Below are 25,671 nucleotides of genomic sequence, written 5' to 3' on the forward strand. Positions count from 1 at the left end.
CAGAAATCCCTTCTGTCATCAGCATACCTTCCAGTAAATCACACAACGTATGAGCACACGGTGATGCTGTAGGAAAATATAGAGCAGGGGGGTAAAGAAGGCGGCGGGGGTGGGGGGGGACGGGGGACGGGGGACGTTAAATCACAGATTTAGACAGAGCGAACATCGCCAGGGTTTTCACATCCCTATGTGACCACCTTAGGTTCTCTATGCTTCAACTTCCAAAAGCTTTGGAAACACATCGCCATGAGGAGTTTATTCAAAGCGCCTACGACAGGAAAATTATCATGTCATTCCCTCTAGTCCTTTGGGTATGGGCCCCAACCCTCCACCCCTCGGCTGTGTGTTGAGGAGGAAGTGGGTCGTGGGCACCCTGCAGATGCAGAGGTCCACCGAACCCAGAGGAAAGCATGGACACGCCAAACTGGGCTGCTGGCGGCCAGTGCCACGGGCCTGGACGCTACCGTCTAAGAAGCGAACAGCGTGCGCCTCTGAATGGGGGGGGGGCGTTATGGTGCTGCTGGGGACCACGCCCCCATCCTAGGCCTCTGTCTCCTCTCCTTCCGGCCCAACCGCCGGCCCTACGGACATCCTCCCTCCAGTGTTCCGACTCTGGGCTGCGAAGGCCCATCTCCCGGGGAGTCTGTGATCCCGTTCCTCCAGTGATGGACACGGGGCTGCTTTCACCTTGGCTACTGGGGACAGTGCTGCTGTGAGCACGGGCGGACAAAGACCCTTCCAGGCCCTGCTTTTGTTCCCTTGGGTACACACCCAGAAGCGGCACTGCTGGATCGCATGGCACCACGGACACTGTGAGGCCGACGGGCACCTGTCCTGGGGCAGAGTGGCTCGGGAGCCCGTTAAGACTTTTGAGGGGTGGAGGGGGAGCCAAGGGTGCTGAGTAGCCAGCCACAGTGACGTTGGCATCACGCCCCGCCCTCAAGGATACGGTCACCTCGCTAGAATACATAGATGACAGTGTTTGCAGCCCCTCGTTCCAGGTCCAGGGATGCCGACCACGCCCCATCCCCACCCCGAGTTTGCCCCTGACTTTCCTGCTCCTTCTGCACCTTCCAGGAGTCTTTTCCTGGTGGCTGTGGGAGTTTCCCGCAAGTAGACCCTCACCTGTTCTCTCTTGGTGATCAGACGAGCCCTAGAGAAAGCGACAGTGTCCCCAGCACTGCCTTGGGGGCCGCTGTGGATGCCACAGAGCAGAGCACCATCCCCTCCGACCACTCCCAATGGCGGACCAGGTCCTCAGCGACAGGAAACCAGGCGTCAGAAGAGACTCAGATCCTCTCTCCCAGCCATGGCCCCCCGCCTTACTGAGCAGGTCAGGGACTGCGTTGCAGGAAGGAGGCCCGTCTGTGGAAGAGCTCCCTGCCCCCCAAAAACCCACCAAGAAGCTGAACTGAAGAACTCAGGTTGACTCACTCGCAACTGTTGAATGAGACACACCCTGCTTCTCGACGCAGCTGGTCTCCGGCATCGGCACACGCCCGCCACAGCCTGTAAATCAAGCCCATTCTTCAGGAACCCTCCACACCCACGTCCTCGGCTGTAATTTTTGCTGACCCGGAAAGCTGCGAGCGGTACACGCTCCTTGGTGGTTTGTGAAGACAAAGTCCCGGGGAGCTATTATTACAGAGAGAATATTCCCCGGCAGAACAGGGGGTTCCTTCCTGCTGTCCCCAAGTAGCAGGAGCTGAGAGAGGGGGGCTGGCCCGGTTTGGACAGCCGGCCACCCACCCACCCCGTGAGCCTGGCTCCGTGGCAGGAGTCAGGACGGGTGGCACGATGGGAATTCTCAAGGGCGGCAAAGAAGCCCTTATCGCGATCCATGCCATCTACCAGCGAAGGTGACATCGGAGGGGGAATGCCAATGAAGCCGTGGGTCCCCAGACAGCCGAGGATGTGGCGCTTTATTACGGAGTCTAAGTGGCTGCAAACGGGCCATTATCAAATCTCTTCAGTGACAAAGCGCCGTGTTGAAAGGAACAAATAAAAATAAGTACATTAAGCACAATAAATCACGGGGCCCTGTCTCGGAGACCCATTATCCCCGGGGGACTACGGGACTACTGCCTGCCTCCCTGCCTTTCAGCGATTGCAGCCTCGTCTCCCCACCATTGTTTTAATATTGCAGCCATTACTCTCGGTGCCTCCAAGAGCCTGCTGTTTCTCTGTAGTTCTGGGTGGCAAGGGCATAATTTGTTTTATGATTTGCTTGGGAGGGTAGCTGTTTTATATTCATCTTTAAGAGATACATTCAGTAATCGTAGCCAGGAGGCCCTGCTTCAAAAACAGGACCCGGCCCTGTCATCGCTGGCAGCATCCATGTGGCCACGGCTGTAGCTACCCAGAAAGTACCCACCCATTTACCAGGAGAGCCAGACTGCTTCTTGGGGTGCAGAGGGGGGAGGGCGGCAGATGCCCAGTAACAGCTTTAGTCCTGGTTGAAGAGCCACTGAATCATGTAGAAGGCAGACTGGGCTGGAGGGAGACAGCAAGAGGCTGGAAGGCAGGGACCTGGGTTTCACCATGACGTTGGTCTGACCTTGGTCAGGTCCTCTGACCTCCAGGGCAGAAGTATCTCCACTTCCCTTCTCAAAGGCCTCGTGATTCTGCACTTCTATGACATGCAGAGGGACAGTGAAGAACCTTACACCCAGATGATACTTCTATTTCCTCCTCTTTCTCAATAAGATCGTTACAAAATTCATCATAAAGTAACACCAACCCACCAGGCAACTGTCCAAGGTATCTCCCACCAGCAGGCGTCTTCTCCTGATCACACGGAACCCTTCCCTCCGGCCCCTCATTCCCTGAGAAGTTGTTCTCCAGGGCAGCTCGTTGAAAGTGTCGTGAACAAGTCCGCTCCGATTCCATCTGTCAGGAAGTGGAGGAAAGATGGGGACGGAAGGACAGAATGTGCTGGGCCACCACGCCACGCCGTCCCCATCGGAAGCGAACAAGCCACGAATCCCCTTCGCTGGGATGCGAGTCTCAGATGCAGACTGATGCCTGCAGCACGGGGACATCAACCTTCCTTTCCGCAGCCCGTCCAATTACCACATCTAAACCGCACGGCGAAAAGAGCCCTCCCGGCGATGCCGCGTTTCCAGTGCGGCACTGCGTGCGGCAGCCACAGAGCAGCGCTGATCCCAGAACTACATCACCCATCGGAGAGGCACCGACATAAAACCGCCCAACGGCGCCCAACTCTCAAAACACTCTATTAAAGGACTCAAATTCCAAAAGGCAAAAAAAGTGGCAAGATCTCCCGCGTTAAAAATGAAGCTGGGTTTTACAGATCATCAAAGCCCGCGCGTGGCGCAGCCCCGGGGAGCGGCATAAAGAGGATTCCTTCTCGCCACGCGGTTCCACTGGCTGTGCGAAACTTGGTGTAACAACCCAATAAACACCAGCGGAGTTAGAACAGGGTTGCTCTCAGGGAGACAGCAAGAGGCGAGACGTCAGGGAGACAGCCGGGGTTGTACCACGGTTTCTTGCTACTTGCATGTTTCTGCGAGCTCACCTTGGGGGAAGATGCTTACCTTCTCTTACCAGTTACCCATGGCTGCTGTTACCAAACACCACAGAGCCGGTGGCTGAAACAACTGTTGTTGCAATAATAACAATATTATTGTTGTTGTTGCAAGAGGTAGTGGCAAAGAAGGTAGTTTTGCCTGGAAACAGGATAGAGAGAGAGCTGGGAGACAACCCAACCAGGTTGCAATAAGCCAGGCCATCCTGCTGGGAGCTCCAGTGCCCAGCTCGGTACCCGGTACCCGACAAGCAACAGCTGGGTGATTGTTAAACAGGTCAAAGTAGGAATGGAACAGAGCAGAGTGACATGGCTGATGGGGATAATGCTAAGATCTATATAACAAAGTGAGACTTCTGCAGAGCTCGGAGCTTCTCAAAGAAAACACGCAGCTACGCACGCATTCTGACAGCGACATATGCTATGCTTTGTGCAAAAGGAAGCTGGAGACCCCCCCACATCCTTTCAAAGAGGGTTGTTTCGGTTTGTTTTGTAGCTTTCTTTCTACTGCAAGTTGTTGGGAGAAGGCATTCTGAAAGCATCCTTAACCTCTGCCCCGGGGAACCTCTTTTGAATATCAAAATACAATTCATGAAAACAAACCAATAAAACGACCACAAAGCCCCACGGTCTCCATGAAAAATTCAAGAGCTGGGAAAGATATCTCAGGATTTGCATCCACGCGGTATCCGCAGGGCAGAGTGAGTGGTCAGCAAGTCAGGGCGAGGCAGGTGACCGGCCGGCCATGTCAGACACCCTCGGGGTGGCGCTCCCCCCGCACCTCTGCGGGCAGCTTGCTCCTTGTTTCCAGCGAACCCGGGGCTCAGGTCAAACACACACACTTCCCAAAGGGCTTCTAATTGAAAAATCACACAGGACATGTCATGTGTCAGGGCCACATGCTCATTCCAAACCATGTACTGGGAATAAGAGACATCTGTCACCCCGGGGCATTCGGACATCACCCGGGAGTCTGTCCCTGAAGTGCTTTCTCAGTGTGAGTGGGTTTGACCCCTAGGTTGAGGGTGGGAACAGGTGATGGGCCTTGGAGGTGGAAAAGTACAGCTCAGGGAGTGAGTGATGGATTGAATTGTGTCCCCCCAAGAAAGACATGTTGAAATCCTATCCCCCAGGACCTCAGAATGTGCTATCTATGGAAATAAGGTCTTTTCAGAGGATTCAAGGTAAAGTGAGGTCAGTCGGCTGGGCCCCAATCCAATATGATGGTACACTTATAAAAAAGGGGAAATTTGGGCAAGGAGACTGGTGTGCAGGGGAGACAATGGGAGGGTACACAGTGAGAAGGTGGCCAGGTGGCTGGAGTGAGGCCCCCCTAAACCAAGGGTGGCCGAGGATTGCCAGCCAACACCAGAAGCTAGAAGGGGCAAGGAAGGATGCTCCCCAAGCTCCATCAGAGAGCGCGGCCCTGCTGACACCTCCAGATGCCTGATGAGGACTTCTAGCCTCAGAACTGGGAAACCATACACTTCTGTTGTTTAAGCCACCGGCGCTGTGGTGTTTGGTTACAGCGGCCACAGGAAACTAGTAAGAGAAGGTAAGCGTCTTACCCAAGGTGGGCTGGCAGAAACATGCAAATAGCAATTAACTGTGCTCTGTCAAAACTGCTACCTCCGGGCCCTGTTCGCTCAGAGACTGTGTGGCCTGATTTCAGTAAGGACAAGCTCTTAGTCGCGTAACACAACCCACACTGGTGCATGAAGAGGCGGTGGGTGGATAGTTAAAACCTCATCCTCGTCCCAGGTAACATATGTGTACCCACAGGTCCTGCAGCAAAAAACTCTCCAAAATATTAGGTGATTAACATTTCTGAATTGCAGGTAAGCACAATTGGGGGGGGGGGGGGGTTTGTTGGTCATTTTTGACATGAAAGGACTACAATTTGATCAACTCCTCCCCAGCTCTTTTCAGCTGTGATGTGACTCCATTACAAGCATCAGCAGACCAGACAATGAGCACACAGCCAGATTAAAACAATGACAAACCAGGAGAACAATGACAACTGCTTAGCAGAGCAGAATAACGGGCGGGCTTGTCATCTGCTTAAAGAAGATGAGGGCTGGGTGCGAACGGAAAGGGATGTCTGACATCACAGCGGCCTTTGAGGGACTCGGGTCAAACGGACTCACCAAAACCAACACTGGCAAACCTGGTCCCCAAGACACAAAACACAGCACGGCAAGAAATGTCTCTCCCACACACCAGCCCTGGGACAAGGAGGGAGCCCAGATCTCTAAGACAAGCTGCTGGTCTGACCAACAGCCCCCACCTCATCCCCAGAAAGTCACGAAACCCATTTCACAACCTAAGTCAGGGTATTTCAGGGAAGTCGTTACTGCCACCATGGGAGCAGCACGGAGCTTAGGGAGGCAAAAGGCCCAGATTTCCACTATCAATTCCCAAGCATTTTCGGTAAGTTCACCACCTGTTTATATCTCTACACTTTGTCTCCTCTCTGCTCCTATTAAAGGGGAAAGAGTACCCCGATAGTAAACTTACCATCCCTGAAGGGGTCAGAGGTGAATCCATTAGTAATTTGTATTACAAATGTGGTTTGTACATTAATATCACTTTTCAAAATATAACCCATTCACAGCATTAAAACAACATAGTGTTACTGTGGGCTAAGTTGTTGAAGCCGTAACACCCAGTACCCCAGAGTGTGACTGTATTTAGAGACAGGGTTTTTAAAGAGGTGATCAAGGTAAAATGAGGTTATTATGGTGTGCTCCAATCCAATCTGACTGTGTCCTTAAAAGAAGAAGAGTGCTTAATCTGAAGTGTAATGTAGGAGCTTGAGGAGACATTGATGCCCCTGAATTCTATGAAACAAAAGTTATACATATTTAGGTGCACAAGGGTCTGGGCAGAAAACCACTTAGGAATTACTTGCTCCACACTTCAGGATCTCAGGGGGAAGTACAGTACAACGATCCTGAAGCTTTCTTTGAATTCTGAAATTTGAAGAACTTGTACAATTTTTTTTTTTGCCTTGCCTATTTTCAGGCTGACATCTAACGTTTTCATCATAAACGAAATCATTCCTACAGATGTAATTTTCAGCATATCGTAAACATTAACATTTTAAAATAAAATTTCACATCACATTTTTAAATGGGATCTAGCACTCTGATACCCATCATTAATTTTAAAAATTCAAGAGCAAGTTATTTTTTTAAACTCTGGAAATGTTGGATCGTTCCTTACCCAGAGAAAGGGGCCCAAATGCCCAGATTCTAGCACCAAGTTTAACCAGGGAAAAGAGAGTGTGGACAGGGGCAGCCCTGCGGTGCCTTCTTCAGAAGGTTCCCACACCCCAATTTCAAACAGTTCCTTTGACTGGTGTTCCTTGAGGTTTTTATACCCAGAGCAATGTACCAGAGAGTAACATCACTGTCGGGGAAGACATGTGGCTTTATAAGATGGGGAAGGGATGACTGTGAAAAGGGAAGTGGAAGGAAGAACCGTGGACCTGGTGGGGATGGTCTCAGGCCAATCAATTTCAGGGACAGGTCCCTATGTGAGGCTGGAAATCTGGAAATCGATTCCCTTAAAACTTTCTGTACCAGCATACTCCGTGGAAAGTCTTCACGTCTTCCCAGGGGTTTGTCTATTCCAGTGTCCAGTGACCTGGGGTGAGCAGATTATGGGACAGAGATTAAGAGAAAATAGTCTGGACACAGAACTGGGTTCCACTCACTGGCTTTGTCACTTGGGCAAATAGCCATGTCTCTGAACTGGTTTCCTTGCCTATAAAAAGAAACTGCTCAGCTCACAGGGCTGCTGTGACTGAAAGCATCGTTCATGTAGAGCACAACTCAGAATCCCACAGAGACATCCAATCCATGGGAGCTGACACTGTTACCACCATTATTACTGTGACCTGTTATTTTAAATACTGCTAATCAGAACTGGCCAAGAAAGAGTCCTTTCTTATGTCATTCACTGGCTCTCATCTCCCTTACCTATCAGAGCCCAAATTTCCAATGAGAAAAAGGAGCAAAGGAGACAGAAAGCTCATGGCCTCAGGGGATGAGTGAGCAAGCATTTGCCTTTACTTCAGAGCTTCTGCAAACTTCCTGCGATCTCTAAACAGTGCTGAAAAGTGAAAGACGGTGGCCCCCTCTTGTCCCAGGGAGTCATCTGTGTTCTTACTTTAGCAAACACCACCACTATCCTCAGGGATGAAGAGCAGGTGGTGGGGGAGAGCGGAGAAAAAAAATGGAGAAACTCTAAATAATAACAACAATTACAATAGCTAACACATACTGAGTGTTTTCTGAGTGCCAGCACTGTTCTAAGCATTACACACACATTAACAGATTTAATGAGCTCAAAAATGCTGTTTCAGGAAGAGTTATGGACAAACCCAAGCAGAAGAAAAAAGGAAAATGTCAAAAACTAAGACCCAGAGAGCGGATCCCTCCGTGTGTATGAAGTTGGACCACCACTGGAAAAGCAGCAGGGCTTTCTGAACCATGTAACCAATGCCCACGCCAAGTGCAAGTTCATAAAGTTTTGCCAGTGCCTGAATCACACAAACTCTGCCCAGGGTTCATCTGTCACTCCTCCGTGATTCATTAAACAAATCTAGTCATGCAGCATCAACGCCTGGCGTGCAAGGGCAGTGTAATAAAAACCCAAATGGACCTCACAAACACTAGAGACAGGACGAAATATTCCAACATAAACACACGGCTATCCAGAGCCGAGTCTCTGGGCACTGCTGCTGAGCTTCTGCACAAATTTATCCAGTTCTCCCTAGCCACTCCTCATCCTGTCTGATAATTTCTCAATCAATTAGAACGGCCATTCTACACCAGGTTCCCTAAAGAATGGGGAATGGTATTAAGCCTAGTGAACAGAAACCATGCCCAAAGTTTCCAGCAGCACCTAGGGATCCGCAGTGCAGCCAGAATGAATCAAACACTTGAGGATAAGGCCTGAGCGAGAGGTATGCTTTGGGTTGTCTGATGATGACTGCCAAGGACTGATTTTCTTCATCGGGCTTTTAAAAGTCTAAGAGGAGAAGGAAGAAGAGGGAGATGGGAGGGTGGTGGCAACAGAGAAGTTGAGATTGCACTGACCAAGAGAAGGGGTAGTTACAGGGGTACAAAGGGTCTTCAAGTTTCTCCTCCCCCTTCAATATTCAGCCTTAAGGATTTGCATAAAGACGTATCTCTTGGTCTTGAAAGAAGGCGAGCGCACCTCCCCCACCTCCCTCCTCCATTTCCACCACCTCCACCGCCAGATCACCTCCAGCTCCACCACCACCTCCACCTCCAGGTCACCTCCATCTCCACCATCATCACCACCTCTACCTCCAGACCATCTCCACCACCACCACATTCCTTAAAGGCATCACTGTGCCCCAGAAAAGGCCCACCACCATTCTGGTCATTGGCAAAGGGGCATACATTCTTAGGTTCCGGAATACCTTCAGAAGCTTACTCACATCCCACCATGTACCCCTGCAGCACAGTGTAGTACTTAGGTTCAGCAGGAAAGGGTTATATTATGCCTAGACAACAAATTCAATGAAATCTAAAATCATCTCCACCATCAGCACCACCATCATCACCATCACCACCATCTCCATCCCCATCACCACCTCCACCTCCAGATCACCTCCACCATGCACTGAGTAGACAGCACGTTCCAAGCACATGGTGAAACACTGAAGATTCCCCAGAGTCACCAGATGCGGTCTTCGCGGAAAGGCTCCCACACTCTGGCACGACAGCCGCCTGGGAGAACCGGGAATCCGGTGCAGAGCGGGCAGCAGCAGAGCCAGGACAAGGTACCGATGCGATCCGGCAGCCAGCACCAGGAAAAGCTGGGAGGAAGGGCCACCTGAGCTGGGTTCTGAAGGAAAAACAGAAGTGTCCCAGGCAGATAAAGAGGAAAAGAGCTTATCAGGCAGGAGAGACCAGGTGCACAGCTTGGCAGGCTTGGGGAGAAATGACCAGGAAGGAAGAAAAATAATGAGTTAGCGATTGGTGACGCATGAAACAGGGGAGAGGGGGTGAGAGAAGATGAAGCTGCCGAAGCCGGTTTGGCTCAGTGGATGGAGCGTCGGCCTTCGGACTGAAGGGTCCCAGGTTCGATTCCGGTCAAGGGCATGTACCTGGGTTGCGGGCATATCCCCAGTGGGAGATGTGCGGGAGGCAGCTGATCAATGTTTCTCTCTCATCGATGTTTCTAACTCTCTATCTCTCTCCCTTCCTCTCTGTAAAAAATCAATAAAATATATTTAAAAAAAAAAAAAAAAAAGAAAAGATGAAGCTGCAGACAAAGGCAGGGCCCAGCTCATCACATGCTTCGAGTGCCCTGATACGAAGGCTGGATATTTTCCAGTGGCCGATAGTAAGCCGGTGAGTGGAAACACACAGAACATTCTAGAAAAGCCCTCATTCTTGAAAGATTAAAAAACATAAAGCCTCTCTATCTGTAAGGGATTGAGCCATCCAATTTGAAAAATTTTTGTTATCCAGAATGGCTTACTCTCCGATTCTAAAAAGTGTGCCCTGTAATCTCTCAGCAAGGCCGTCTGAGGGCAGAGAAATACACCTGCCACGGATTCCCGCACAGGCTGCGCTTTGAAGGTGACTCGGAGCCCAGGTGTCAGAGCCCCAGCCAGGTGCTCTGGGGCCCCCACTACTGCTTTGGGAACCACTCAGGAAGAAAAGACGAATTTTCTCTACTATGTCCCTCATTGGGTGTCATCCAAGGCCAGGCAAACAGTTGTTCTATAACCCTGGGTGCTCTGAATAAACTCCCATTGAGAGGCTCCAGAGAGTCTATTTCCACCCAAGCACCATCCCCGGGCCCGGCCAAGCCAAGGGAGAAAGTGCTATTTTAAGAATGGCTGCTAGTGTCACACGGACTTTATTCTAAGGAGGTGGATGTTCAGTGGGCCTTCCATACCAGAGACTGATGGGAGGAAAATTCGGGAGCCTCCCTCAGCTTCCACCCCACGGGACAGCTCTAGCCCAGGGGCCTTCAAAACTTCACATAAAAGCCTGTTCAGTGACCTCCCAGCTTCCATCTCTCCTCACTCCAATGTGCCCCCGATACCGTTACACGAGGCCCATCTTCCTAAAACAGAGCTAGTAGTTCACACACCTTCCTCCTGATCAAGTCACCCTGCCTTCAAATCCCACAGCCCCAACCTAGCGAGCCAACTGCATTTCCAATTCCTCGCTAACAGAAACCCAAGCCGGCTTATTCTGCAACCCCAAAATACACACTTGTGCACTGTCGATCAAACCTGGCCGCGCTACCTCTCTGTAATTCCCCCATTCAAATTTTAATTATCCCGTGTCCAAAGCCTCAACGCAAAGCCTACCTCCCTGGAGTTTAAACAGCTAAAATAAGCTCCCACCTCTGATTCCCCATCAAATTTCGGCTCCGACAGTCCACAACCATTAATTGCACTGCCTCATCGTTTCCATTGTTGCTCTGAGCTGTTCATTTGAGTCTTCTATTGTTGCTTAACTTATCACACAATTTTCTACAATCTCTGCAACTATGTGGGCAAGGACAGAAGGCTTTCAGTGCAATTTAATAAATGTTTATTAAAGGATTCCTCTGTGTTAGAAGCGAACGTGGCAGGATGCTCCCATAGATACAAGGATGGGCGTCACCCAGTCACGGTTCTTAAGCAGCTGGCACGTGAGTGAGGGAATAAGGATGCAGATATTGGCAATCCCACGCACAAGGCGACAGGCACAGCCCTTGGGGTACTTGGAGTAATTCCTCCTCTCACCCTGTTCTTCCACCACCTAGTCACCAAGGCGCAGATCTCGCTCCTCTGATCCCCTCAAACGTGATGCTACCCCCGACCAGGTGCCCACTGCTCGCCGTTAGCGTTTCATTCGCTCGCCCAGACAGGGCTGCCAGATGGGTGCCAGGTGCTCTCCTCACCTGTGTGTTCCTGATGTCAAGCAGGAACCTGCACAGAGCAGTTTAGTGAAAAGTGGCTCCATCAAAGAGAGAGAGTATACAGAGCCCTTGGCAGGAAGGAGTGGTTTCGACAGGCAGGACAGGTGAGAGGATGGGGAGTCTGATCCAGCAAAGGAACAGCAGTAACAAGCCCCACTGGGGAAACAGCCAGGAGGCTAGAGGCAGAGAAGACCTTCAGAGGGTCGCAGGACATACATACAGTGAAGCAGAGACGTGGGGAAGCAGGGGCGAGGTCAGCGCCCAGACAGCAGGCTACGTGGTGAGTCCCAGCTCCATGCTTCACGGCTGTGTGACCCGGGCAAGCCTCAGCTGCCAGGTCTGCAGAGTGGGCGTGTGAGACCAGCCACCTCCAAGGGCCGCTGTGAAGACGAAACGCACAAAATGCTCAGATGGAAGAGCGCCTGGCACCAAGGACGCGGTTGAGAATTGTGCCTTTGGGGTGGAACAGACGGAAGCAGGGTGTGTGGGAGGCAAGGGAAGGGGGCAGAGGATGGACCCCTGAAAGTGATGGGGTGTGAGAAGGCACAGTCAGGCTGCCCCAGGTGCACAGGAAGCCTGGGTTCCGGCCCTCCTCCCACCTGGGTCATTCTCTTGACCTCCCCGGCCTTAGTCTCCACAGCTGTGAACCGAAGCTATTGGTCTAGTGGGGCTCCACGCTCCCTCCCTGCCCTGGTGGCATCTCAGCTCTGCGTTACCCAGAGAAGGCATCCATGAGCATTTACAATACTGAAAAGCCCGGATGGGAAGGATTCACACCAACAGCGAAAGGGGAGAAGACACCCAGACGGCAGAGGGCAGCTCGTCCTACTGGGGTCAGGGCACCGCGTCCTTCCCTCCCTCGACTCAAGTGCACTTCATCCTCCTGACACGCGAGCCACGCCTCTCACCTACATCTACATCCACATCGTCTGGGAACTGTCATCACCAGCTCTGAAATACTATCATTAACCATCCATCCTAAGCCTTGTTGCATTTCAAATGCTTTTTAAGTCACTTTCTTCTTTTTTTAATATCTTTTTATTGAATTTTAGAGAGTGAAGAAGAGAGAGGGATAGAAAGAGAGAAACATCAATGATGAGAGAGAATCATCAATTGGCTGCCTCCTGCAAGCCCCCTTCTGGGGATCAAGCCCACAACTCAGCAATGTGCCCCCTAACCTGAAATCGAACCAAGATCTCTTGGTTCCTGGGTCGCCACTCAGCCACTGAGCCACATGGGCCTGGCTCAAGTCACTTTCAAAACAACCTGGCACATGCATTTGAACATGGTTTGGACCATGACCCCTCCCCTCAAGCCAGAGAAGTCCAAGTCCCTACAAATGGAGAGGAAAGAAGCACACAAGACATTTTGGTATTGTACTTCCCTCGCCTTTTTACAAAGCCTTCGGTGTCTGAAACACAACAATGGTCCCTAAGAGAACTCATTTGCTGATCTGAAATGTCCTTCACATTTGTAAAGTGACAGCTTCCTGCAGAGGCCTCAAAGCATCCAAGTCTGTACACCCACAGGAATTCACTCACCTCTCCCTCCCCCATCGCCCTGAAAACACGACCACTCAGTATTTATTCATGAAACAAGACATCCCGCGTGGACACAAGTACTGAGGAAGAGTGGACCCACTAAGCACAGGCACCAAGCCTGGAGGAGGGACAAGGGCCACCTGCTTCTCACTCTGCCTGTGCCTCCTCCGCTGGCTTCTGGAGCGACCACGAAATGCCATTCCCAGATGAGAGCTGACATCAGTCAAGGAGGCTGGTCCACAAATAGGGTTGGCCTATGAAGGACCTACGTCATGGGGAGGGATGGTTCCCAGTTAGCCACAGAAATGTGAACCTGACTCAATTGTAGCAAACATGTTCAATGCAGCCAAGGCAATCCCAACCACAGAATAACTCTGAAGAGCCCCCCCGATTCCCTGCCGAATTTAAATTAAAAAAAGGAAAAAAGGAAGGATGAAATCCCCACACACCCATGTTCTGCTGTCAGTCCTCCTAAATCTGAATGCGACCATGGAGAGCTAGAAAGATCAGCACGCTCTTTCTTCACAATTGGCCTTGGTCCTTCAGGAAGAAAAAGCTATGCTAAGAGCAAAACCTCCCCCGGCAGTCAGGGCTCCATCTCCATCTGCCGGTCCAAATCGCGGCCCCTTAATGTGACAAGAGAGGCTAAAATTATGGGTGAGACTGCACTTTCCATTCTGGCCGCGGCCTGTGATTATCTACAACTCCAGGTTGCCCAAAATTACCTCTGCGGCCTTAAATGCCTTACATTTTATTTCATTCCTAGAACAAATTCTTTTTTGGAAACTTTCCTAAGAGATAAAGGAACAAAACACCAAAAAGCCCTAGATATTTCAGCTGCAGGGAAGAGCCAGTAGGCAAGCTTGATTTTGAGGGTTTTTGTGGGGGTTTTTTAATGTCTCATGCGTATCGCCTCTACTGTATCTTTAGGAAGAACAAAATTAATTCCATGTCTCTACAATTGAGAAGACTCGGAATCTTGGGAACGTAACTAATTTACTGTATAAACCACCCTTGGCCTTGATATATTCTTAGAAGAATGTGAGGGTGGTTAGGGAACTCGCATAGGAGGGTGGTTATGAGTGCTGTCTCCGGGAAGAATGGTAGTTAAGTGAACAATCTGAACCCCAGTAAGTGGCATGGTGTGGTAGGTGTGTGGTCACCAAGGACCTGGAACTACTGTACTTGTTCCTGTGTTTTAGACAGTAGGCTCCTTGGCACGTGGACCTAGTGAGTGATTTGCTAAAACATTTGAAAAAGTTTCTACTTGATTTTAATGCAATAAGCGAGGCTCCCAAAAGCATCCATCATGATTGTGTTCATCGAACAACTTGAAATGCAACTAGCCCTTTTGAAAAGGCTGGCTCTAAATCCCTTTTGTTAAATAAAAACCTCTTGTACCCCCAACAACTACTTAACTTTAAATGATTTGCTTTGCTTTTAAGATCAGATTTTATATGCCAAGTTCTCCTAAAATAGAGCACTCTTGTACTTAGCTGCAATCGTGAAATAATAATGTAACAAACCTTAAATTTACATTGTGCTTACTTCGAATCTCCTCTTTCCAGGAGGCCCGTACCAGAGCGGTGAGTAGCCTTCTTTTAGCAACTCAGGTATATTGGGAGGCATGAAATTACGTCCATTTGCATTCTTCCTGCCTGTGCTTCTATACGATTGCTTTTCTGTGTCTATGCTTCTTCCAAACATCCTTCCCTACATCCTCGCCCAATAGCTCCCCTACTAAGCTAAGCTCCCAGGACACATGGAAGGGTTCCCCCTTTTCATGGTAGAGTCCAGGCTTTGCAAAATCACAAAAGGTCAAGTCAGCTTTCATCAACTTAATTTGGGGGGAAAAAATTACAATTGTTAGCATGCTTTTTATCACAAAGCATTTAACTCTCAAGTGGTTCTCCAAGAACAATGTAACATTCCAGAACCAACAGGTTTGCACAATACACAAAGTCTAGCTGCTTTTATATGTGAATGACCTTATACATCAGAGAGGCTCTAACGCTGTCTGCATTATACAGACTCTTCCCCCAGACACAGCCGACTTGGAGATTCTTCAGCATAGCATCCTTACAATGCTTTATGTTTCAAGGTACACAACGCCTTTGAACTGGCCAGACAGCTTCCCATTACACAGCTAGAAAGCTAGGACTAGTCCAAGCTTTGCCACTCAATAGCTTAAGCAAGACCCTTCCCTCTCGGGGCCTCTAAATTCCTAGTTACCAGACAAAAAAAGAAAAACAAAAAAACTCACTTATGCATACAGACAGGCTTAAGCCCAGAAAGGTCAAGAAGTATTCTAAGGCCACACAGTAAGTTAGCAAAGAATGAGGCAGCACTCCTTTGCCTCCCACTCAACACAAGGAAGGATGGTAAAGACCACACACACACACACACACACACACACACACACACACACACAGGCTTCTTTTACCCCCAGTCCTGGCTCCTGTTTCTGAAAACCTAAATATACTTGGCCCAGGAGATTGCTGCTGCAACGGTGATTTTCCATTCTCTCTAATACCCTCTGGCGGTTACGCTGTTGATTTTCTTCCTGGCTACAGTTTCCTCATTCCACAAGACACAAGCACGCACATACCCATCCTCAAAATCATAAAACTTCTCCTTTTTCAAAAGCAAAAAAAAAAAAAGGTGAGGCCAGAACTGAAGTGATTCAAATACAGGAACCTTGTTCGAGCGTTAAATATGACCATAACTCTACCCAGAAGAACATCTGACAAGATGGAATTTGTTCTCACGGAGGATTCTTCCCCGACGATATATCACTTGCCAGTAACATTGTCATTTCTCCCACTGCTGCATAATCTCATAATGAATGCCCCAAATGAAACCCATGTACACAAGAGGGCAGACTGATGGTGCTTAAGGGACCTTTTCTTTATTGCATTGCTAACAGTTTGTTAAAGAACAGGCAAAATGTTACACGTAGACAAATAAATGACAAGAAAAAGAAATTTTCTTTCTCTGTTTTTAATAACAATGTGAGATGGTCAACAAGTACTCTTAGATCTTATCCATCCACTGTTCTCGCCACCATTTGCATACACAGAGCATGCAGCTGAGGTACAGCACTCAGCATGGAATCCTTTGAAACGATTTCCCTTGAACATCAAGCTTGCTTCCCTCCCAAACATCCCGTCTTCCAGCCACACGAACTACTCCTATCCTGCATTCGCACGACACACCTGAAGGCTTCCATGCAGTTCCTCCTGCCCGGGATGCCTTTTCCTCTCTACCATCCTGGCGATATCAAACCCACCCTTTGAACAAACCTGCACAATAGAACTCGGCTCATAGTAACGGTTCAATGCCTGCCTGCCCGGAAAGACTGTAAACTAAGCGTGCAACCTCTGCAGCGTCCACACAGAGCGTGGGATCTGTGATTATTTGTTGAGTTCAAAGAAAAAAAGCCTTTTAAAATACAGTTCAGTACACCTTAACTTTACTGGCTGCGGCCTACGGCTCTCCGAATTTCAGAATGGTCAGAGGGAAACCGAGGCCTCTCAATGTCGAATGCTCCGGGGCGGAGCAGCCAGCCAAGCCTGGTCAACACCAGTGGGTCCTGTGTGTAATTCAGAGGTGGGTCCTCAAGGCCAGCCTCCTGCCTCAATGTCTCCCTCTATCTGTACCTCTGCCATCTGGCTCCTCTGAAATTCCCAAGACTTCATCACGCCTTAGGACCACAGTATATCTCCTCTCCAAGGCCAGTTTTCACTAGTCGATGCTCAATGGCAAATTTAATAGTGTTTTCCTGTTCCAATCTCTTACCCCTCGGCTAGACTGCACCTGTGAGAATCAATCTATAAAGCCTTAATAGCCGAAATAAAGCTTTATGCTGACCATTTTCCCCAGACCACAACAATCGCTCCCCTCAAACCACCTAAATAAGCACTAAACACAGGGGTAAATGATCAAAACCACCGTCGAGCAGGCCCCAGAGTTCAGGGAGACAGACTAACTCATGCAGGTTCACAGGTTCCAAACGCAGCGTCTAATTCCACATGTCCACAAGCTGGGATGGGTCTTCAAACTCCACTAAGACCTAAATCTTGGCAACATTTGCCCGTTTTCGTGCCAGTATTCTAAACTGGGTCGTCTCTTCTTGGACTCTACCTCTTACCTGTCCTGTCTGCCCACCTCTGGAGTCAGCTTTGATGAGCCCTGGCCACTGTGGATAAGGTGAGCCTGGGCAATGGGGCTTTGTTCTTCAGCAAAATAGAATTATCTTCCAGTTCTGCAGGAGGAACGCTAGACATGAATGATGCAATACTGTTGACCATGCAAACCTGGACACTAACCACTTCCTACTGTTAGCAGTGCAACTGCATTATCGAATGTCATGGTACATCTGTAGACAGCTGCCACTTGGAAACCAGGCCGGGTTTAGCGAAACCCACCCACACACGGTGGAAAATCGACACATAACTTTTGACTGGACAGTGGGCGGCTCACATCCGCAGATTCAACCAATGGCAGCTGGGAAACAGTTATTTTTGATCCGCTGTTGGGGAATCTGTGGTTGGGAATGTGAAGATACTGTTTCCCATCAGGGTTTGATGAACCCCCGGAATTCATCGGGATAGGAAATGCCGATTGTATTTCCTGGAGAAAAAAAAAATGTGCGCATAGGGGCACCCACAGAATCCAAACCCCGTTGTCCAAGGGTCAGCTGTAAATATAAGGAACGTACTTCTAAGAGGATGCTAGTGAGAAACTGCATGTTTAGTGGGGTCGAATCTGGACACCATCTAGAACGGAGAAAACCTGGTTTTATGAAACCTGCTGAGATGTGCGGTCCAAAATCCAAAAAGGAGACTTTTGATTACCAACGCTTAGGGAACTTCAAGTCAGCACGGTCTAAGGCCCAAAGAATATAGTTGGCAGGAGGGTCTGTCTCCCAAAAATGCATAGTGCTCACTGCCTGGCCAGTGTGACTCAGTGGTTGAGCGTCAACCTATGAACCAGGAAGTGGTAGTTTGATGAGTGTGCAGGAGGCAGCCGATCAATGATTCTCATCACTGATGTTTCTCTCTCTCTCTCTTCCTCTCCTTTACTCTCTGAAATCAATAAAAATACACATTTTTAATTGTATAGCGCTCATATACTTGCAGATGATATCTTAAGTTTTACAGTCTCACCCAACACAGTAACCCTTAGCAGGTCCCCCTATTCTGAGTTGTTCAGAGGACACTTTCGATGTGAGCAGGCCCATCTCCAAGCACTGGGAACCCACTCATCAATGCAAGCATGCACTGGGCACCAAAACACTGGCTGCACGAGTCCTACAGGTAAAGCACAGCTCTTTGCTACGGGGGCCCTTGGGTTTCCTTCCCTGGTGGCGGAATAGAAAGCTGGTCCCCCTAGTGTCCTGCCACTGGAGGTGGCTTCCGATGGGAGACACTCCTCAAGCTGCGTCCAGTTTACAGCACAAGCTCAGGAACCCGGAACCAAACCTCCGCCGCCACCGTCCCCAGGACCTATGGTGAGTCGAAAACCTTTTATTTCATTGCGGAGGCCCTTCTAGTTATGGTTGAAAAGGTAAAGGAATCTGCATCCTCTCATATCAAAAAGTTAACCCACAACCCGGCCTGCTCCACTAATGAAGGCAGCCCACACTTTGTTAGTGATGATTTCCGCCGCTGGAGAGAGATCGATCTTCGAAAACCTCTCTATCCTACTTGGGGGGCGGGGGGGGGGGGGGGGGGGTCCTTTCCCCGCCACTCTTGAACACCCACTAAGATCTCAATCTTGGCGGCTTTTGCCTCGCTAACCCAGTTCGCTTTCTTCCCGGTAAGGAATGAAGAGGGCCAGGCTGGAGAAAGGTGTGTTCTCCTCAAAGCAGTTTTCACTGAAGTGAAGTGCTCTCGAAGCATAAAGGTACACTAAGCGACGTGTGAAACCTCACAGCCGGGTGGAGGGCTCCGCATGCCTGTGAGTCGTTCATTCATGTCACCCACCTGTGCGAGACCAGACAAGAAAACCAACCCTTGTCCCTTTCCTAATTTAGAACCTGCCCTTACCCTTAAGCCTATGAAAGCTGGCTCCCAAGGTGGGAAGACAGGAGAGCTGAGGAACATTAACCCGAGGTGACAGCCTCTACCAGTGAATAAGCGCTTTGGGTTCCCACCGTGTCACAGAGCATGTCACAGAGCGGCATCAGCAGTAGGTGAGGTGGAAGCCCCACCTGCCTGCGCCGCCCCCCCCCCCCCAGTCCCCATAAAGGAAGCCAGAGCCTGCGCTCTCTCTTGGGGCACTTACATAAGACCCTGTGAAACTTCCTGTGACATTCACAGAAAATGTAAGCGGCTATTTTGCTCCCCCCGGAGATCATTTTAATGGACCGAGTGACAAAATTCACGGATTTGGAATTCAGCAGACCACTGAGGTACATCATCAGCTCAGGGACAGAAAAAAATCCATCCCCACTAAACAGGGTCACTGGGGGGAATGGGGGGGGGGGAGTGGTGGGGGGGTAGACTCAATGTCAGAGAGACAATCTGTTCCTCGGATGTGACCCATTTACAATCAGACTGTTTCAGGGGGAAGCTCGTCGGTGTAACAAATTTCAAACAGGCAAGACAGGCTTCGCAGAACTGAGGCTCCTTAAAGAGAGCGTGAAAAGAAGGTAAGAAGGCGATGAAGAAAATAACTTAAGGATGCAAACTTTGGAGCCAGGCACTCCACCTTCAGAAGCGGTGACAGTCCCCAGACTGCCTGGGTCGCTACAGACTGATCCTCATCGCAAGCAGCCTGGTGACACTCTGGTTGGGTTTCCTCTCCACAGACATCGCTGCCACCCAACCACTCTGTCCTATAGAGGGACTCGCTAGCTGTGGCTGCTCACCCCAAATCCGCCTCCACTCTCTGCAACAAGGAACAACGAAAAGTTCTTCCCAGCCTCAGGAAAAGGCAGGTGGGGATCGTCCAGGAGGGATCGCTCCAAACACAGAAGGCCCCCCCCCACCCCCCAAAGCACAGGGGGTTAGGGGTGAGGGGTGCAGACACATCCCCTCCTGTTGCTAACGGGAATTTTCTTGCTGGCTCCCTGTTAACAGACCGTGTGCCTAGAAGACTGGCAGGCCCTGGGACGGGTACTGGGGACAAGAGTCTAAGAGTCTGGGACTTGCACTTGCAACCTCCGCAGGGCTCTGGGCCCAGGCAGCGGAGGGTGTGACCACACGCCCTCTCTCTGCGCCAGTACAAGGGGTACCAGCTACAGGTTCGGAGAACTTGTCCAGCGCCGCTCACCGGGCGCCCCGTGGCGGCTCTCTGGCACCCCGGGCACTTACCTTGGCCGTGCCCGCTGCCAGGCAGAGAGAGACCGCGAAAGAGCTGTGTGGCGCGGCGGCGCCGCCTAGGAGGCGCAGGGGGTCCGGGTCGGGGTTCCAGCAGGCGCTGCCCGGGTCCGAACGGCGGTGCCGAGCGCACCCTTCGGGGCGGTCCCGGGCTCCGAACGCTGCGGGCAGGGACCGGGCCGCCCGAGCCAAGCACTCTCCCTTCTTCCTCTGCCTCCGGCGCCGCTGTCTGGAGTTGCTCCCGGCCGCGGGGACTCTTCCGAGCCGGGGGCGCCCCGCACGGGCAGAGGCCTGGGTGCGCCTCGGGCTGGGTCCGGGGAGGGGGCGCTGGGTTGAGACGCGGGGTGGCCGCCAGGGCTGGCTCCACCTCCCGCGCTCCCAGCCGCTTCGCCCCTTCAGGGCAGGGCCTGTTCACTCCCGGCCGGGCGAGGCGAGTGCAGCCGCGCCCCCAGCTTCAGGCGCCCGGGGTCCCGCGCGGCGGCGGCGGCGGCGGGGCAGCGACAGTCCAGTCGGCCGGGCGCGGCGGCGAGTAGGGGGGGTGCTGCAGACGGCCGCGGCGCCCCCTCCCCCCGGGCCTGCGCCGCCCGCCCGCGGCTCCGCGGGAAGGAGGCGCTGGAGAGGGCCTCGCCCTGGCCTGGGGCGCGGGGCTGGGGGCGCGGGGCCGGGGGAGGCGCCCCGGGAAGGTCACCGGAGCGGAGGCGGGGCGCAGCGCGGTGGGTGCAGGGAACCGAAGAAGGCGGCCCCGCGCTGCCGCCGGGAGCGCTCGCCGGCCTCGGCCGCCGCCGTTTCCGAGACGCGCCGGCTTCTCGGAGCGCCCGGCGCTCGAAGCTGGGCGGCCGCTGCAGCCGCCTCCGGCAGCCGGGCGCCACTAGCCGGAGCCGGCGCGCGATCCCCGCCTTCCGCGCTCGGGCCAGGCGGGGCCGCCGCGCGGGTGCTGGCGGGGCGGGCGGGCGGGCGCTGGGGTCCGGGCTCCGGGCTGGCTCCGCCGCGTGCCCAGAGCGCTGGGCTCGCTCAGCAGCTGCAGTGACTGTGTGTCTGTGTCATGTCTGTGCAGCTGGGGGGGGGACCGCGAACCTGGGCCGCGCTCCGAGCGGGGGCGGGGTCTGCGCCCGCCTCCGTCCCGCCCCCACCCCGTGACGGCGCGGCTGGCCAATGGCAGGTGCCGCAGCCGCGCGAACGGAGAGGCCGCCCCCGCCGAGGCTCCGCCCCCCGCCGAGGCTCCGCCCCCTAGTTCTTCAGCCTGCTCACCAGCAGACGCAAGCAACACCCGGATCCGGGATCCCGGCCCGGGTTAAGAGAAAAGGGTGCCAGCCAGGAGCTCCCCTTCCTTCTTCCCCCAGCCCGACTGCTCCGGGCCACTTGGGGCCGCTCCGGGCTTGGCGAGCCTCGCGGATCGAGGGGGAAGGGGAGCGGGGCGGGTCCGCAGCTGCCGCCGTAGAGACGCTAGCGGGCTCGAAGGGCCGTGCTGTCTGTCCGCGCTCCCTGGTACAAAACGGCGGTCCTGAGAAGTAGGAAGTTTCCCCGCCTCTGCCTTCCACTCGGGTCTCCCCTTCTCTTGTATGGGGCAGCCTGAGACTGCGGGGAGCCACGTTGAAGGGCTTTGACAGCGTCATTTTGGACTCGGTATCCAAGAATCCGGTCCAAGGTTCCCTATTCTTTCGGGGAAACTGCACTTCTTTGCCGCTCTCCGCCCCCCATTCACGTACCCCCATGCGCGCGCGGCGCACCCCCTCCCCATTTAGATTTTATTCCAGCTCTTTCCCTCCCGGCATGAGAGCCCCGCGCGTAACATCCCGCTGAATCAACTGCCAGTCTCCCATTCCGAAAGCCGAGAGTAGGGCGCCGAGAGTCCTTTCGGGCCATGGAAGGAGTGGGTGCCATTGGCTGGGCGAAGGGGCGGGGGCATGAGGGTGGGGGAGGCCTGGAGAGAAAACCCCGAGGAAGAGAAAGCAGAGAGGCAGGGTTCCGAAAGGGGACGCGGAGGGATGGACAACTCCGCCCGGGAGACCGGAGCTCCGGCGTGCGATCCAGCTCCCGTGTTTTTCCTCTGCTCGGTCCCAAGGCTTCTGGGGGACCCCTACCCCCGGGGTCCCCACCTCTCCCCAGCCGGGCGGGGCCCGCCGGGTCTCAGCCTCGCCTCCCTCCATGCACCCCTCTCTTAGCCCTGGGACTCAGAGGAACCCACCCCAGTTTTAGGAAAGGGGCAGGGGAAGGAAGCAAAAGCTGAGATAAAGTGCCAGGGTGGGGAGGGGGAGGGGTGCGTAAGAAAAGGGCGCCCCGCTGGGGCTGCCGCGCGGACCCCAGGCCCCAGAGGTCAGGCGGAGAGACCTAGGGCTTCGGAGGTTCGGCCGCTTGGCTCGCTCCGGACCTTGCTCCTAGCTACCTGGACCCAGCCCTTAGCTGGACCCAGCCGGGACCCTTCCCCGGTCCCCTTCCTTCCCTCCAGCTCTGCAGGCAACGACCCCCGCCCCTTTCCACCAGCAGCCCCCCGCTGTCCCCCAGCTCTGGGGCGCAGTTTACCTAATCTCAGCGGCCGACGAGCCGAGGAGACTGCGAAAAGAAGGTTGCGGTTGCACAGCAGCGTCTCCGGCGAAGAAGTAAAAAAAAAAAAAATAAAACACAGACACACACGTTTGCTTTGAAGCTCTGGGATAAGTTAACTGCGAAGCTGGGGTCCTGCTCTCTTATCTCTGCGGGAATAAGTCTCACCCTGCACGTTTGCAGGGAAAGGAGATGGTATCTGGTTCTGATGCCATTACCGTGTCGAAGAAGAACATTATACGATAAAATATTATCTAATATCCGAGAGACCATTAGAGTGTCAAAGTTTAATGCCAAGCCTTTTAGCCGGAACGCTGCTTCCTCTGACGTGCAGCCGGGCTCTGGGACGCGCTGAAAACAAGGCGGTCATTTTTATTTTTATTTTTTTTGCAGATGGACTGCCCCTGCCTGCCTACTCACTTCCTCCTCCCCTATTCCAGCCCCCGGCCTCAGAACAGGGTAAAGTTAAAGCAGGAATTGGGGCTTTCTTTTTATTCATTGCTTTGCTAGACACTTCATTAATGGTGCAAATGGCATTATTACAATATATTAGCACATGAATAAGGGTAAGGTGACTGAGGAAGAAGAGGGAGACCTGAAATTTACAAGCAAAGAGAGAGAATGCAATAACATCAGAAACTAAAAGATAAGCATATGGAAAAAGAGATATCCCCGTTTTAACTAAGTGTAGTGCATCTCTGGACCGGATTTTAGAAAGAAAAATAGAGGCATCGTGGAGGAGTGAGCAATATTCATTCTGGTCAGTAAAGTACGTCAAAACATTTATTTCATTATTTGAGCATTTCACGAAAATTACTTGTACCAGTTAATAAGCACCTTAAATTTGTAAAAGCTTTTTTTCTATCAATTCAGTGTTGCAGTATTATAGTCATTGGAAAAATCTAATGTTCTAAGTGAGAGGAATGTTGCAATGTTAATATGTCAAGCCCCACCCATGCCCCGCACTTAAAGAATTCATTTGTCCCACCAAACCTCATGTAGGATGTACTTGCCTATGAATTAGAGCCCTTTGACACAAACCAGGGTATAAATGTCTTAGAAAGGATTTAAGCTGTGACATAATATAGTATGAGGGATGCAGAATAAAATATGTGAGGTGATATATCTGTTACTTCTAAAGAACCTGAATTGCTTTTGCTAAGAACCGAGAAGTGAAAAAATACTGAGCCCTCTCAGCGAACTGTTCTCTATTTATCTCTACACAGTTACTGTACCTGTCACAGGACAGATTCAGAAAGGTCTCTTTAATCCGGGTCAAGGAGACTAGTCTAAGAAACCTGTCTTAAAGTAGCCACTAGGGGGCCCTAAAGGCATCTCAAAGAGGGAGCCCGAAAAAACGTGCTCACCTCGCTTTTCGGTCTCATTTTCCGTGCACCTCATGGAACTGGAATCTAAAGACAGTTAAGAGTGTGGTGCAAAGTTTGGAGGCAAGTCGGGCTTTGCGGTTTGAAAAAGAACAGAGTCCCATTTTTGACTCATGACTCATGAGTCAAGAATGTAGTTTCCCATTTCTTTTCTTGTCTCTGAAAAAATACAAAAAAAAAAAAAACACGCACAACAAAAAAGGAATACTGCACTCATTGAGATGAAGGTGGCCTGATACTTTTACCATCTTAAAGTCAATCCAAGTATTTTCACTATTACAGATAGAGCCTCTTTCTAAGATTTTTTTAAAATATGTTTTTATTGACTTCAGAGAGAGGAAGGGAGAGGAAGACTACTTGATCAGCTGCCCCTTGCACACCCCCCACTGGGGATTGAGCCCACAACCCGGGCATGTGCCCTGACCAGGAATCGAACCCTGAACTCCTGGTTCATAGGTCGATGCTCAACCACTGAGCCATGTTGGCCGGGCTCTTTCTAAGATTCTAGGGCTTTTTTTTTTCCTGGATGTTTTGAACATTCTTCAAGTCCTGGGTAGCAAGATGAACCTTTCGCGATGATATGAAAAATATATAGCAACCTATACAGCAGGGCACCCACCAACTACGTTATGGGAATTCAAGCCAGCCGTGGGACACTAGCACAGCTGGTAGGCCAGGTATTAAATTCTTTAGTGCTGCGTTCTGGTGAAATGGCGGTGTGAGGACAGGGTGGTTCCTGGGGGGTGGCAGGTGTAGCTGGAGTAGTGGTGGGGGCAGGGGAGCTTAGTGCAGGGGATACTTAACCAGCCAGTATGAAGGACTTCAATCTATATAATAAAAGCCTAAGCGACTATTAGAGCAGAACAGCCAGAACCACTGGTCGCTATGCTGCACACTGACTACCAAGGAGCAGATGCTCAATGCAGGAGCTGCCCCCTGGTGGTCAGTGCACTCCCACGGGGGGCGTGCGGCTCAGCCACAAGCTGGGCTCACGGCTGGCGAGCACAGCTGCGGTGGCAGGAGCCTCTCCCACCTCCATGGCAGCTGTAAGGAGCAGTGAGCAGGTGGGTGGTAAGGAGCAAGGGGTCCCAGCCTTCGAGAGGGTGCAGGCCCAGCTGAGGGACCACCCCCCCCCCCGCACACATTTTGTGCACTGAGCCTCTAGTATTTTAATAAATAATGTTACATTTGTCAAAACATCTGAATATCAGGCCTGAGCACATATCAAGCTGCCCAACACATTTTGTAGACTTTAATATCTAGCAATCAAAGTTCCAGGGCTTCCAAATCCTTTGCAGTCACTTATCTCTCCCACATTTTACCCATAAATAAGGTTAAAATGTCCTTTATATGAGGGTCAAGAATCAAAA

At 51.7% G+C, this 25,671-nt stretch overlaps 1 protein-coding gene across 3 annotated transcripts in view; it reads right to left on the reverse strand.

Annotated features, from left to right (window-relative positions):
• LARGE1 (LARGE xylosyl- and glucuronyltransferase 1) overlaps positions 1-20,825 on the reverse strand; it is a 425,273-nt gene extending 404,448 nt beyond the window's left edge. For 2 of the 3 annotated variants that reach the window (XM_081082859.1, XM_081082860.1), the window contains exon 1: positions 20,370-20,463. The gene's annotated coding sequence lies outside the window, so the exon portion shown is untranslated. Of the gene's footprint in view, positions 1-20,369 lie in introns of all 3 variants that reach the window. The other variant, XM_081082858.1, reaches the window with a different exon arrangement.
• Between the last annotated feature and the right edge of the window lie 4,846 nt (positions 20,826-25,671).

The sequence above is a fragment of the Myotis nattereri genome (assembly GCF_964212035.1).
Source record: "Myotis nattereri genome assembly, chromosome: 2".
In the NCBI taxonomy this organism is placed as follows: Eukaryota; Metazoa; Chordata; class Mammalia; order Chiroptera; family Vespertilionidae; genus Myotis; species Myotis nattereri.